Genomic DNA, 12,636 nt, shown 5'->3' on the forward strand with positions numbered 1-12,636 from the left:
TGAGCATTAAAATTTGTGAGGAGTGAGGTACATGCGGTTGAAAGCTATTTTCTCTTATGTGGGACCTGATCTAGAGTCAAGTCTATTGCAGCTTAAAGGTACTTAGATAGAGCAAGTTAAATATAGAATAATCTGCGCCGTAGAGAGCTTTGTGAATTTAATAAATATTCGCCGTCTTGATCGAAACCAACGATAACGCAGTCCGACCAGCAGACAGGTTTTTAAAGCTTAACAGCCCTAAAACACTTAAAGGTGCAGGAACAATCATCTGATGGAGTATCAAGATCGATATTAATCATCATTTTGGCCTTTTTTTTAACTAAATGGCTCAAATATTCCAGAAAATACTTTTTAATCCCTATATGCAAATTAACTGCGGCCTCCTGGCTGCAGCGACCGCGTTTATACGATACACGTCACAAACAGTTTCCGTAACAACATTTAGCCATTCAAAGAAGTGTTTTTAAGAATGTGGAAACTCAACAGTTGTATCATTTCTTGAATGCATTACGTATAATTTCAAGAGCCATTTTCTTTGAACACAATGCGCCATCTGAATCCAGTCTGTTTTGATAAATAAAGTTGTTCTTTTGCGCTCAAGTGTTTTTATCTCGATAAAACACGGTCCGACGGTTTATCAATATCAGGACCGAGAACCATCATAAAATCAAGTAATAAATAATGAGAGGTTGGTTTGTACATTAGAAATAAGTAACATATCACGTTTACACCGTTGTATTTGAAATATAGGTGTGTTGAAGAACAAACAAGGAGGGAGAGCTTTCTTGCGGTTAATAAATTACCGTATGCAAATTAGCTACAGAAAGTTATGCAATGTGTAGTCCAGGACACATTTTTTTAGCGTTTTCTTGATGACAAAGAGTTGTGTTTTTCTTTTTTTTTGCTTTGTATTGTAGGAATTTTTTCGGTATTTCATGAAAAAATTTTGTATTATATTTTTATGACCATTTTCATTTTCTACGAGGCGCCAAAAAGGAGCCGTGTGTTTCTGTTTCACCTAATTTAATTACTGATCAATTTTTAAAAAGGAATTCGACGGCAGCTACATTTCCTTTCATTACAGGTACATCTCTTCAAAAAGACACGAAATGTTTTTTGCTTAAAGCTTATTAGAGTAAAACTTTTCAACTTTTCTGTGTGGCATTTCTATTTTTGCAAAATAATATTTGGCAAACTTGTTTATTTCTTCCTAATTCAATTAAAATCTGTCGGGAACAAAAAAATTTTTCGGCAAGATTTTCAGACAAATCCGAGATAGTGTTTCTTGGGACGTCTTCTTTGTTAGCACTAAAATGTCTGCTGTTCCCCCAAATTGTTCTCTTTACGAAATACTTCAAAGTCCGTGCGGTTCTAGTAGGGAGGAAGTAGAGCATGTCTTGCTCTCGGAGTGTAACGCAGATATATCCGCCCATTTGGCTAGTTGCCACTTGTCAAAATGCAGTGAAGTTACAGAAGCCAAGTTATTTATGGCGAGAGCGGGAATTCAGCATTTGTCGAGAATTCAGCTCGAGGGAATGACCATCTGCCCGAGGCACAGACACTTACTGGGAAGATTCTGGCGAGGTCCAAAATCGTGCCAATACCCTGGCCATACTGGGAAAGTTACAAGTTTGACGGGCAGCACGTCATAACCTTCCGAATAGCTGACGAAATAAGACTTAAATTCAAAGAAATCACCGCTGTAGGATCACGTAAGTACCAATAGCCTTGTGGCTCTCTCTGGTTCTGTTTCCTCAAATGTCAATACCCCAAAAAGTTTCTGTTGTTGTTGGTCACATGTCCATTTCCCTTGGTTAATTATTGGTGTCGCAATCGTAAATACAAAAATGCGTGTTTTATCATCAACCAAGGATATTTCTTTAATTCTTTTATGCTATTGCTACGCTAAGACTACTGGGCAGCCTGGCTAATGGTAATGAAGGAAACAAATATAGTCCAGAGCGGTGAATATGCATCTCCTTCCCATGCCTCGCGCGATGTCGCCCCTCTTTTACTCGTCTCCACGGTTCGAAAAAACTTTTCCTTTATCTCACACAGCGACAAGTGTTACGCACGATAGAGACTATAGGTCTCCTAGATGTGTTTGAAACGCCTAGTATTTCTCTTAGAAATGATTTAGGCTAAGCTAGACGATGACGATGATGAAGAAGACGACGATTTATTAGTTGTATTTATGCAATTTTATAGCTATTTGCACCACTTGCCGGAAGAAGCATTCTGAGCGACTGTTGGGTTTGGGATGGCACAGTTCTACCAAAGGTTCAGTCAACCAGGAAGCTGCGGATTCTGAGAGGTTTGTTGGATATTTTATTGTTTCTAAGATACCTCACCACGCAAGGTGTTTATTCGCATGCCACGCCATACATCGAAAGCGCATGCCAAGTACGAAACTGAGACAAAGATTGTGTTGGTGGCTGCAGATTTAACTTTCTATGGGATAACACAGTTACCCCTCTTTTCCTTTGTGAATCCCTTTCTTTACCAACTCGTTCCTTCGAAGAGAACATGTCCAATAATGTCCGTTCATACCGTCAGTAAGATTGTTTTATTGTGTGGCTTACATAACGTGTGTAGCCACATTATGACACGATCGGATTTATTTATTTATTTGTACACGAGAGTCGAGCGCCTGTCACGTGGTGTAGTATCGTAGTATTGTACGGCGCACTTATCTGAGTCAGCCATTTTGACTGTAAGCGTGGTCTCGAGTAATTTTTTTCAGGTGATCGTATCACGAGTTAGTTCCCCTCACACAAGCCAACACATTCAGACCCGGCTTTTGTTATAAGTGCACCTTGTGTAAGAGCTTCTACGTTCTCAAAAGACAATATTTAACTGCTTGAATCTTCGGTAAGGGTTGCACCACACTGAAAGGAGTTATTGCACTACCACAAGCCAACAATTATCGGCTTGATCTATCGGTGCGGGTTGCACCACTGAGTGTCTGAAAGTGTTTTAAAGTGTCTGAAGCCACCTGAAAGTGCAAGAAAGTGAAATAGGTTGTATTGCAGTTGCTTTCTCCTTGCACTGTTGAGAATTCACGGAGGCATATCTCAAAACGAAAAAGTAAGTGTGGGAATCTCGATCGAACAATACCGGTCAAGTATTGGCTCTCATGACAATTTCGTGAAAACCAAGGATATCTTATCACGTTTTAATAATCATTGTTGGAGTTTAATGTTTGTGATGTTCTATTTAAATGTATTTTACTTGCCAGTATTGAAACAAGTTGTTGGACAACACAAAATGTGGAAGGATGTGATGTTTTGGTTTTCACAAATGATTTTCTACAATGCCTATATTCCATCGCTTATAAGGCAGGCAAATGATGTAAAGGAAAATCCAGGCCCTACAATATTTGATGTCATCGATCCAACAAGAACAATATGTGCTGACTACAGTCAAGGAAATGAAGCTCTCTTTGGTGAAAATGCTGTAAGCAATGTGTAGCAATGTCACTAACTGCTATTATTTATCATTACATAGAAGATATCAATTTGTGGACTTCTTCCCTTTTGAATAATATTCTTACAGTTGGAAATAATTTGTATACTTCTATAAGATGTTCTGTCCAGACCAATGATTATTTGCTTTTAACTGATTTTCCATGCATTGTTTCAATGTACAATAATGTAGAGACTGTTAAACCAACGTCAATATCAGAATGAAACTAGACACATAATTGTGTTCACCCAGGCTTTCTGTTGGAAATGAACTTTTTTTTGTGCTTGCATTTGCCTAAGTTTTTATACAATTATTGGTTTATCCTCCAACTGTTTTTGTGTGGTTTACATGAAGTGTAAAACAAACCACATTATGTCATGATCCAAGATACTTATTCCTCGCTGGATTTATCACAGTGAACAGAGCACTAGTCACGTGGTTTATTATTGTCGAAGATAGGTTCCAGTCTATGCTTGGCTAAGTTACCTAAGCTTCAAAGCTTCAGAAAGCGACCATTTTGCAATGGTGGCTGTAACACGCTGTCAAAGATCGGTTTTTTATCTAGTTTTTCATTCATCTTTGTTGCTTAGATTTCACATGCTGGCTTTCCTACAGTTGGCTTGTCTTCTAAGTGCAGATTACAGCATGGAGTTGTGCTCTCACAGGCCAACATTTCATGGTCTGGACCTTTAGTGCAGGTCATGCCACATTGAAACTTAGGAGTCATTATTGACTCTCTTAGCAGTCACATTTCACATAAGTCATTTACTGGAACATTTTATCCTGAATTTCTGTTTATACCACATGCTCAGTGAGAAAATTACTTAACCAGTCTTTTTAGTACATGCAAAGACAAAATTTTGGTTAAACTGCAAAATACCTTACCATCCATGGCATTACATGTCATTGAATATGAATAGAATAAACCATTTTTAGCCAGTAGTGAAAATAAGCCTTTTTTGTTGCCATTAGAAAATCAAACACTGCTGTCGTCTGGAAATTCAATTTGACGGCCTCTTTAAATGAAATTATACTTTCATGTTTACATAGCTAAACTAATAAAAGTCACAAACATCTAACGCCTCACCTGAAACTGCAGTTTGTCGCTAACAAGGTGCTAAATGTCTATTGTGATTGTTTCCAAACTTTGGGGAGTAATCCATTGAAACTCAGTAACAAAGTGGTTTTGTTTTTATTAAAATATGAATAGAAGCCTAGTGCTTTAATGTTAACTGAAATGTGATTAGTGTTATGTTTTCCAAGTTATGGCCAGAATTATTCAAACCTTAACGTCTCATGACCTCCTTCAAGCTTGGCAGTCTTCTAGATTCTCTTCATACTTCAAAAAAATTACACTTTTTTGATTGGCTGAAAATAGCTAGGTGGCTTTTTCATTTATCATTAGTGAAAAAGTAATAACTCATGTACAAAATAATATAGACTAGGCTCAGCAACAATAGATCACATTAGAAACCAATCAGATTTACACAAAGCAGGTTCTGATTGATACATGCAGTAGCTGACAAAAATAAACAAAAGCTTGAATACTTCTATGTATATTGATAAACACTAAAAAATTGCATTCCTGCGTAAGAATTCAGCTGAATGACAAATTTTGATGGCACACACTTCATTTAGTCAATACTGTCAAATTTATCTGCCATCAGTTTATTGATTTCCTGTGAATGTGTATCTTTCATGTATACGTTATGAATAATTAATAACATGATTTCTCATATGATAAGCACCTGTAAATTTTTCAAATACTTTAAACTGCACACACACTATGAGCTCAACATTTGTTATTTGTGAAAAAGTTACTTCTGCTTATTTAGAATACCAAAGTACACTTGAATTAACTTAGCTTAGACTTTGTTGAGCTTTCATGAAGACAGTTTAATGGAACTGACATTTGTTACGTTTATAGTTAAAAGTTAGAGCTACTTGATGTGGATTAGATAACCATCAGGTATCCTCGGAGACCCAGGGTTCTAATCACATCTGTAGACCACTTAAAAACACAGTCTTAACAGATCAGTTCCAAACTGTCACGGTCATTCTGAATTTTGATTGGTACCAAAACCTCAATCTTGTTCTGGCAAATGAGAGAGAAGCAGGTCTCACAAGTCCTCTTGTATGCTCTAACACAAAGTGATACATGAAATTCAGTTGCTTACCATATTTGTTTTGGACCTTTTTGTATGGTAGATTAGCACTTTGCATGATGATGTGAAGTCGACCATTTGCATGATGATATCAAGTTCACCCATTCATTTCTTCACATGACTTGAATTTGGTAGACTCACTGGCATGAAATTACAATTTCAATAATAAGGAAACTTAAAAGCTTTTGGTAGTTGAAATCATATGATACCATCATGAACTTGCCTGTACATTGAACTCTGCTGTGTTTAAGTAATGTCTCTGATTACTGTTCCTGAAATCTATTATGGTGACACTCTATCTCTATTGAACTTTCTGTTAAATAAAACCTCCAGGTCAAATTGTAAATCTTATTGGGTTAAAAATTATTAGCAACGTTAATGTAATGTTACTTCAGAGTACTTAACTCAACATATGATTCATTAAAGTATTGCTTGTGCTCTGATCGTGTAATGCACCTATCTTTTTTCCCTAGACTCTTCCATTTGCAACCTCATATCTACCTACCTGAACTAAATTTTTCTGTGTTCTTTATTGAAAATGCAGTCCCACAAAACCTAAATAAAATAATTATAATAAACGTTTTGCTCGCAACCAACTGAAAGTTGAACTTTATGCCCTAATGGACAAAAGAAACCTACACTCAGCATTGTGTTACTTTACATGTGTGTATTGTCCAAAATTAGTCATACATTCAAACCAAATCAAGCTCCCAATGGCTTCTAGTGTAGATTACATCATTTCCCGAATGTCCCTGCCCCTCTCCAAAGTTTTGTCCTTGTGTACTGGTACACAAAATGTCAAAAATATTCATATGAAATTCTTCCCTAGAGTTCATTTTACATCACTTGCCTTGGAAAAGACAATCAACCTACAAACTTCAGAAGTGAATTCCACTTCGTTACGTAAACAGAATCATGACTGAATCTATCAGACCACTATTGGAGATTATGCTGATGTTTTTTCAGTTCCTTAAATCCTCGGGTCACATGTGCAACCTTTGTTGTCAAAATGAGACCTCCATAACAAAGTTTGGCCAATAACTCTCATCTTTAGAATGAACATTTCAGGACTTTTGTATGCTAGTTATCTTGTGTTATTGATGAACAGGATCAATATTGAAAACTATCTAATGGTAATTAGATATTAGCTCTTCTGAGAGAAACCCAATGAGACACCAGACACTAAAAAGCAGCTCAATTTCGTAAGCGACACATGTACGCATTGCGGACCTATTTTCTTATAGAGCGGCCAAAGCTGGTGCAAGAACAGCCATAGGAGCACATGCTGTTGAAATGGAGACAACGCCATTTCGTCAGATTTCTACCCCTAATAGGAAACCCTTTTCTAGTCCCTGTTGGACTCCAGCAACTTCTGAAGCAACTTTCCGTCAGATCCCCGAGACAGAGATTCTCGGTACTTGCAATGTTGTGATGGACAAGGTTGCCAGAAATATTCCTCGCGAGCGACAGCCACTACCATCACAGCTTGTGTCGTGGGAAGAAAGCGGTTGAAGACTGTATGCTCGTATGTAATGTGATAGCCCCAAACGACAGCAAGACGCTCTTTCACGCCTTGGCTTCTCCAGGTGGAGAAAAGGATGAGACAGCAGAAGCTGATGATTTGTTGAAATCTTTGATGACCACTTACAAAAACTCCAAAACCAAAAGCATAAAGACGCAAATTCTTAGGCGTATAAGTACTCGTTCAGCACATGAAAAGAACTTCACTCGCCATATGGAAAGTTGTCTACACTACAGATACAGAGAGCGCGGTGTCATGCAAGAACGATAGGTCCCGGTCAAGTGCCTGAGGAGAAGGTACATCAACGTGTTCGCATTGCTATGACCAAAGTCGATCATTTCGTAGAGTTCATTTTAATCGTAGTGAAAAACACTACTTAAAGACCAATTATCGCGTTCACTGCAATCCAGAGGAAGCTTTATGTCCTGATCATTGCCGCAAGTTCGCTTTAAGTGACGAACAAGACCCCGACTTCCAGGAGAAATGCTCCCATCAACACAAAGAAAACTGTAACGAGTGTCAAAATCTGCGAAATGTCCAAGATGAAGTCGAAGACAAAGTTCAAGGTCAATTTTGGATCCCTTACGGCAGTGAACATCGAGACAATCTGCTATACGACTTCAAACTGGCACAGATATTTTCGAGTGGAAGGCTCATATTGTTCGCTCTGTAAACCAGGAAGCAGCAAAGCAAGATCAGCTGAAGACGATAAGTACTAATCAGAACTGTGCAATGGTAATAATTGACTGGGCAATGAAATTCCTTCAGTTTAAATATCTTGAGAAGCACTCTGATTAGTTTGGCAAGAGAGCTTTGAGTTGGCGAATCTCGACGGTGATCACACGTGATGCGAACCTTGAAGGAAGACTAGAACTGCGGTCGTATGCCCATCTGTTTGACGCGTGCCAGCAGGACTGGTTTGCCGTGTTTTCCATCATAGAAAGCACACTGAGAGAAATTAAGACCGAAAAGCCTCACATCACCTGGGTTTATCTGCGGTCAGATGAAGCTGGCTGTTATCATACTAACTCCCTCATTGCAGCAGCAAGAGGAATTGGTAAGCGGGTTGGTTTAGAAGTTTGTCGGTACGACTTTTCAGAGCCACAATATGGCAAGGATGTATGTGATAGAATTCTGTGTCCGATGAAAACATGCATCCGACGTTTCCGCAACGAAGGACACGACATTCTATCAGCGGGAGACATGAGGATGGCACTTTCTGAAAGACCAGTGAAAGGTACATCCGCATGCGTTTGCGAAGTTGACGAGGCGAAGATAGCCCTAGAAGTGAATAAGATAGATGTTTTTAGCAAGCTTCACAATATCCAGTTTGAGGAGAAAGGTATTCGTGTGTGGAGGTCATACCGAATAGGGTGTGGCAAGGAAATCTCTTTTGACCAGCTGGTGTTAAAGGGCCAAGGGGACACTGGTATCATTGTTAGCGAAAAATGTTTCCCTCTTCATGATGCACGTGTTTATCAATGCTCAGATCCTGTGACAGAGAGTTCAGAAGAAGAGAATGACTGGGACGATTCGAATATAGGCATGTTTGAATGTTCCGAGCCTGGATGCGTGAAGAGTTTCCAAACATTTTCATAGCCTTAGTCACATTTGGACGTAGGGGATCATTGCGTCAAAGATGAAAGGCCGTCAGAAACGCTAAATGACAAGCTTTGAAGAGATTGGGCACACAGATTTACTAAATCAGTCAACGTCACTGAAAATGAACCGTCTGAACCTAATATCCGCCAAAGTGAAAATTTCTCAATACCCGCATTACACACTGTCATTATGGGCTGGGCCTTACACAGGCCACGAGCAGGATCCATTAGATTAACTGACAAAGTTAAGAAATATCTAACTGCAAAGTTTGACCTAGGGGAACAATCAGGGCTAAAAGCTGACCCTCAGCAAGTCTCAAATGATATGTGCAAGACAAGAGATGAGCAGAATAGAAGGTTGTTTGAACGAGACGAGTGGTTGACTAAGAGCCAAGTACAGGGTTTATTTTCTCGCCATGCAGCAAGCAGAAGAAGGCAACAAGCACACTCAGAAATCGAGCACAATCCAAAGGAACTATTTCTAGAGGAAAAAGAAGCTGAAAGACAACAGCTAATGACGCACATTTCTAACGAACTAAGGCCGCAACACCCTCTGTCTTACGACGCCTTTAACTTGTGCGAGTGTTCAGCGGAGATAAGCTGAGTCTTTTTAATGTTTCACTGCTTAAAGAAATCTAGCGCTTTTTTGAAGTACCATTTAAATCAAGAGACAGGAAAAAAGACCTGATTGAACAACAGGGTGTCTAAAATAGCAGACCCTACCTTAATTTCAGTCCTAATTAAAGGGTGATCCTTGTTTTTCCAGTTTTCCATCCTTTAAAACTCACATATTTTGTAACCGATTCCTTATGTCAATGTTTAGTTTGGGTATGAGTATTGGTAAGAAACACCACGCATCAATGATAGCTTGAGCAACAGCATTTATTGCAATCTAAATAATATTGCATGTTACAATGTGGTAACTTACACAGCAAAATTATTAAATCACACAATTCCAAACAAAGGAAGTCAGGTTATTGACTCACCTGTTTTAACTTTTGAGGGCTTATGATACTGAAAAATAGATATGGTAAAAAGTTACAGTTAATACAAGGTTGAAAGTTTGAAAGCTAGGAGATATACATTACAATCATCAGACCCTATGCATTCTTGCAAAAAAGGGTCAGTTACCACTATAACTTCTCCCAAACATTCATACTTACAGGAAATCATTAATTTTTGTCACTAGGTGGTACTGTACTTACAGTAGCTCTACTGACACAAATGCATTTTTCTTAAGTCATCTCATAGCTTATCACTGTTAAGGTCATGTGGAAGATCCCTGCTTGAGGACTGACATTTCAATTACCTCAGCAAACTGTAATCATCAGACTTGCAAGCCAAGGTGTATTTCTCAAGTGCTCAAGTTTCCAAAGTAGTCACCTAATTGTTACAGATGAGTTCACTCCTTTTTGATTCCATCTTCAGCTTGATCATCCTGTAACATGTGAAAACATAAATATTACTCTCATATTCAAATACTTGCTTGGATCAAAAGTTCTAATTTTTTAATAACCTGCTTCCTTTAACCCTTTAATCCCTTAGAGTGACCAGCATGTAATTTCCCCTTTCAATATCACCCCTGAATCAAACATTAAGGTTATAAGAATAAAGGAAATTATAATAAACTGAAGAACCTCTTGATTGTTAAACAAATTCTCCCTGCCAGCACATTGGGAAATGTATAGAGAACAGTATGGAGAAAATGCATACTGATGTTAGGGTGTAAAGGGTTAATACTGCTCCAGAAACAGTAAAAAGTATTGGAGAGAAAATAAGAAAGTTCTTGAAACATTCTATATTAAAATGAAACTTTATTATAAATGTTAGTTAAGACGGCAATGAAGCACGATATGAATAAATTTAATCTCACCCAGTTTAAATGAAAAATCTGAAATCTAATTAACTTACTAGTGAATAGGAAAAAGCTCAATGTGTTTTTCCTGCTTCTGTCAATCTAAATATCACAAATCATTTACACCAACACTTCAGTGTAATTTTTTTGAAGATGTGAACTTTTCCTTATGGTCATCTATTTTTAGTATCTATCTTTTACCAGCTGACATCTGAGAAGAATCAAGTCCACACTGGTGATTTGACACATTGTGAGCAAACCCTACAACTGATTAAATCTTATTTCATCTAAAACATGAAGGGCAATAAAGGAAATTGCCTAGCATTCTGTATTCTGTGATTGTTTCTTCTATCATATGGTTAAGTTTACAGTTTCCTTCATTTAACTGTCATCTGTTCATCTGTTTGCTTTCCTAACAATCTTAACTATTGCTGCCAATGAATGCACGGAGCATATAAAATGTGTGCAGTTATTAACACTTTAATCCTGAGAGTGACTAGCATGTAATTTCTCCTTTCAATATCATCCCTAAATCAAGCATTGAGGTCATGAGAAAAAAGTAAATCATGATCAACTAAAGAACCTCTTGATTGTTAAACAAATTCTCGTTGCCAGCACATAAGGAAATGTATAGAGAACAGTATAGAGAATATGCATACTGATGTTAGGGTGTAAAGGATTACAGACATCATGTAGTCAGTTTCATATACGTAGAGTATAGCTTGAATATATAATTGTGATGAGTGCAAGTGCCTAATAAACATCAGTCTATGGTCTTCTACTCTTTCACCTTGGAGGGTGCCTTGTGTGAATAAAAATTGAGGTTCTGTGCCTTTACCAGCTTTTTTGGCTTCAAAGATCAACAAAGAACAACAGCCACACTAGGAGGATACAGATTAGTTTTCAAAGTGGATAGAAATAAGTTGTTTGCAAGTAATGAAAAGCAAACTGACAGTCATACCTTAATGCTTGACATGCTTCACTCAAACATGTCAATTGTGTGTACCTACCATTATAGAGGTGTCCTTCATGAAAAATATTTTGTCAAGCATTAAGGTATGACTGTCAGTTTGCTTTTCATTACTTGCAAACAACTTATTTCTATCCACTTTGAAAACTAATCTGTATCCTCACTTTTAAAGAAAAGCATTTCCCGTGAACATTTAAAAATTAAAGACATAAGCTACCAGCAACAGGTTTTTCCATTGTTTCACAACATCAGATTCTCATCACATTTTTTTGTTACATTTGAAAGCATGAGAAAATTTTATTCATTACAATATAATGAAATCCCCCATTTTAACCCTTTTAGTCCTACTGGTGACCTAGACAGAATTTCTCCTTACACAATCAGTACAATATCAAGCAGACAAGTAATGAGGATAAAGAAAAATATCAATTAGGGGATAGTTGGTTGATCCAATCCCAAATTCTTCAACCTAACATCACATAAATTGTATGGCAGACATTAAGAAGAATTACTGATGAAATCTTGACAGTTAAAGGGTTATGTAATCACATGTACCAGAAAGAAAGTGCATAAATGTAACATAGTCCAGTAAAGTGTTCTTATGCACAATGAAGTTTCAGACTCATTAAAATTAAGTTGACTTGATATTTCACATTTAAGATAAAGAAATGTGAATATCTCTTTACATGGATGAAAAGAGAATGCCATTTATGAATTTAAAATAGTAAATGCAAAAAACTTAAAGATAGAATTTAAAAGTACTACAAAAATATGGCATATGTATTCACTAAGATTTTTATCATTAGATGCCACACAGAGATATAAGAAAAGCTTTGTGAAAAAAAACCCAGGGCAATCAAATTAAAGAATCAGGAGTAGCATATGCCATCAACTAGTTTACTGATATTCTCACCTGAATTCAGTCTGGAAAGAGACCTCTGCAACACTTTTGTTTTATCTTTTCACACTTGAAATGAAAAACAAAATTTGATTATTTGCAGGCAGGTTAAGGAGGAAATTTAAGGAATGAATATATGTTACATAAAAAGAAACCCCTT

At 37.3% G+C, this 12,636-nt stretch overlaps 1 pseudogene; it reads left to right on the forward strand.

Annotated features, from left to right (window-relative positions):
• Window positions 1-8,355: 8,355 nt before the first annotated feature.
• On the forward strand, window positions 8,356-9,357 carry LOC136277156 (uncharacterized; annotated as a pseudogene).
• Window positions 9,358-12,636: the final 3,279 nt, after the last annotated feature.

Source organism: Pocillopora verrucosa, chromosome 12 (genome assembly GCF_036669915.1).
Source record: "Pocillopora verrucosa isolate sample1 chromosome 12, ASM3666991v2, whole genome shotgun sequence".
Lineage (NCBI taxonomy): Eukaryota > Metazoa > Cnidaria > Anthozoa > Scleractinia > Pocilloporidae > Pocillopora > Pocillopora verrucosa.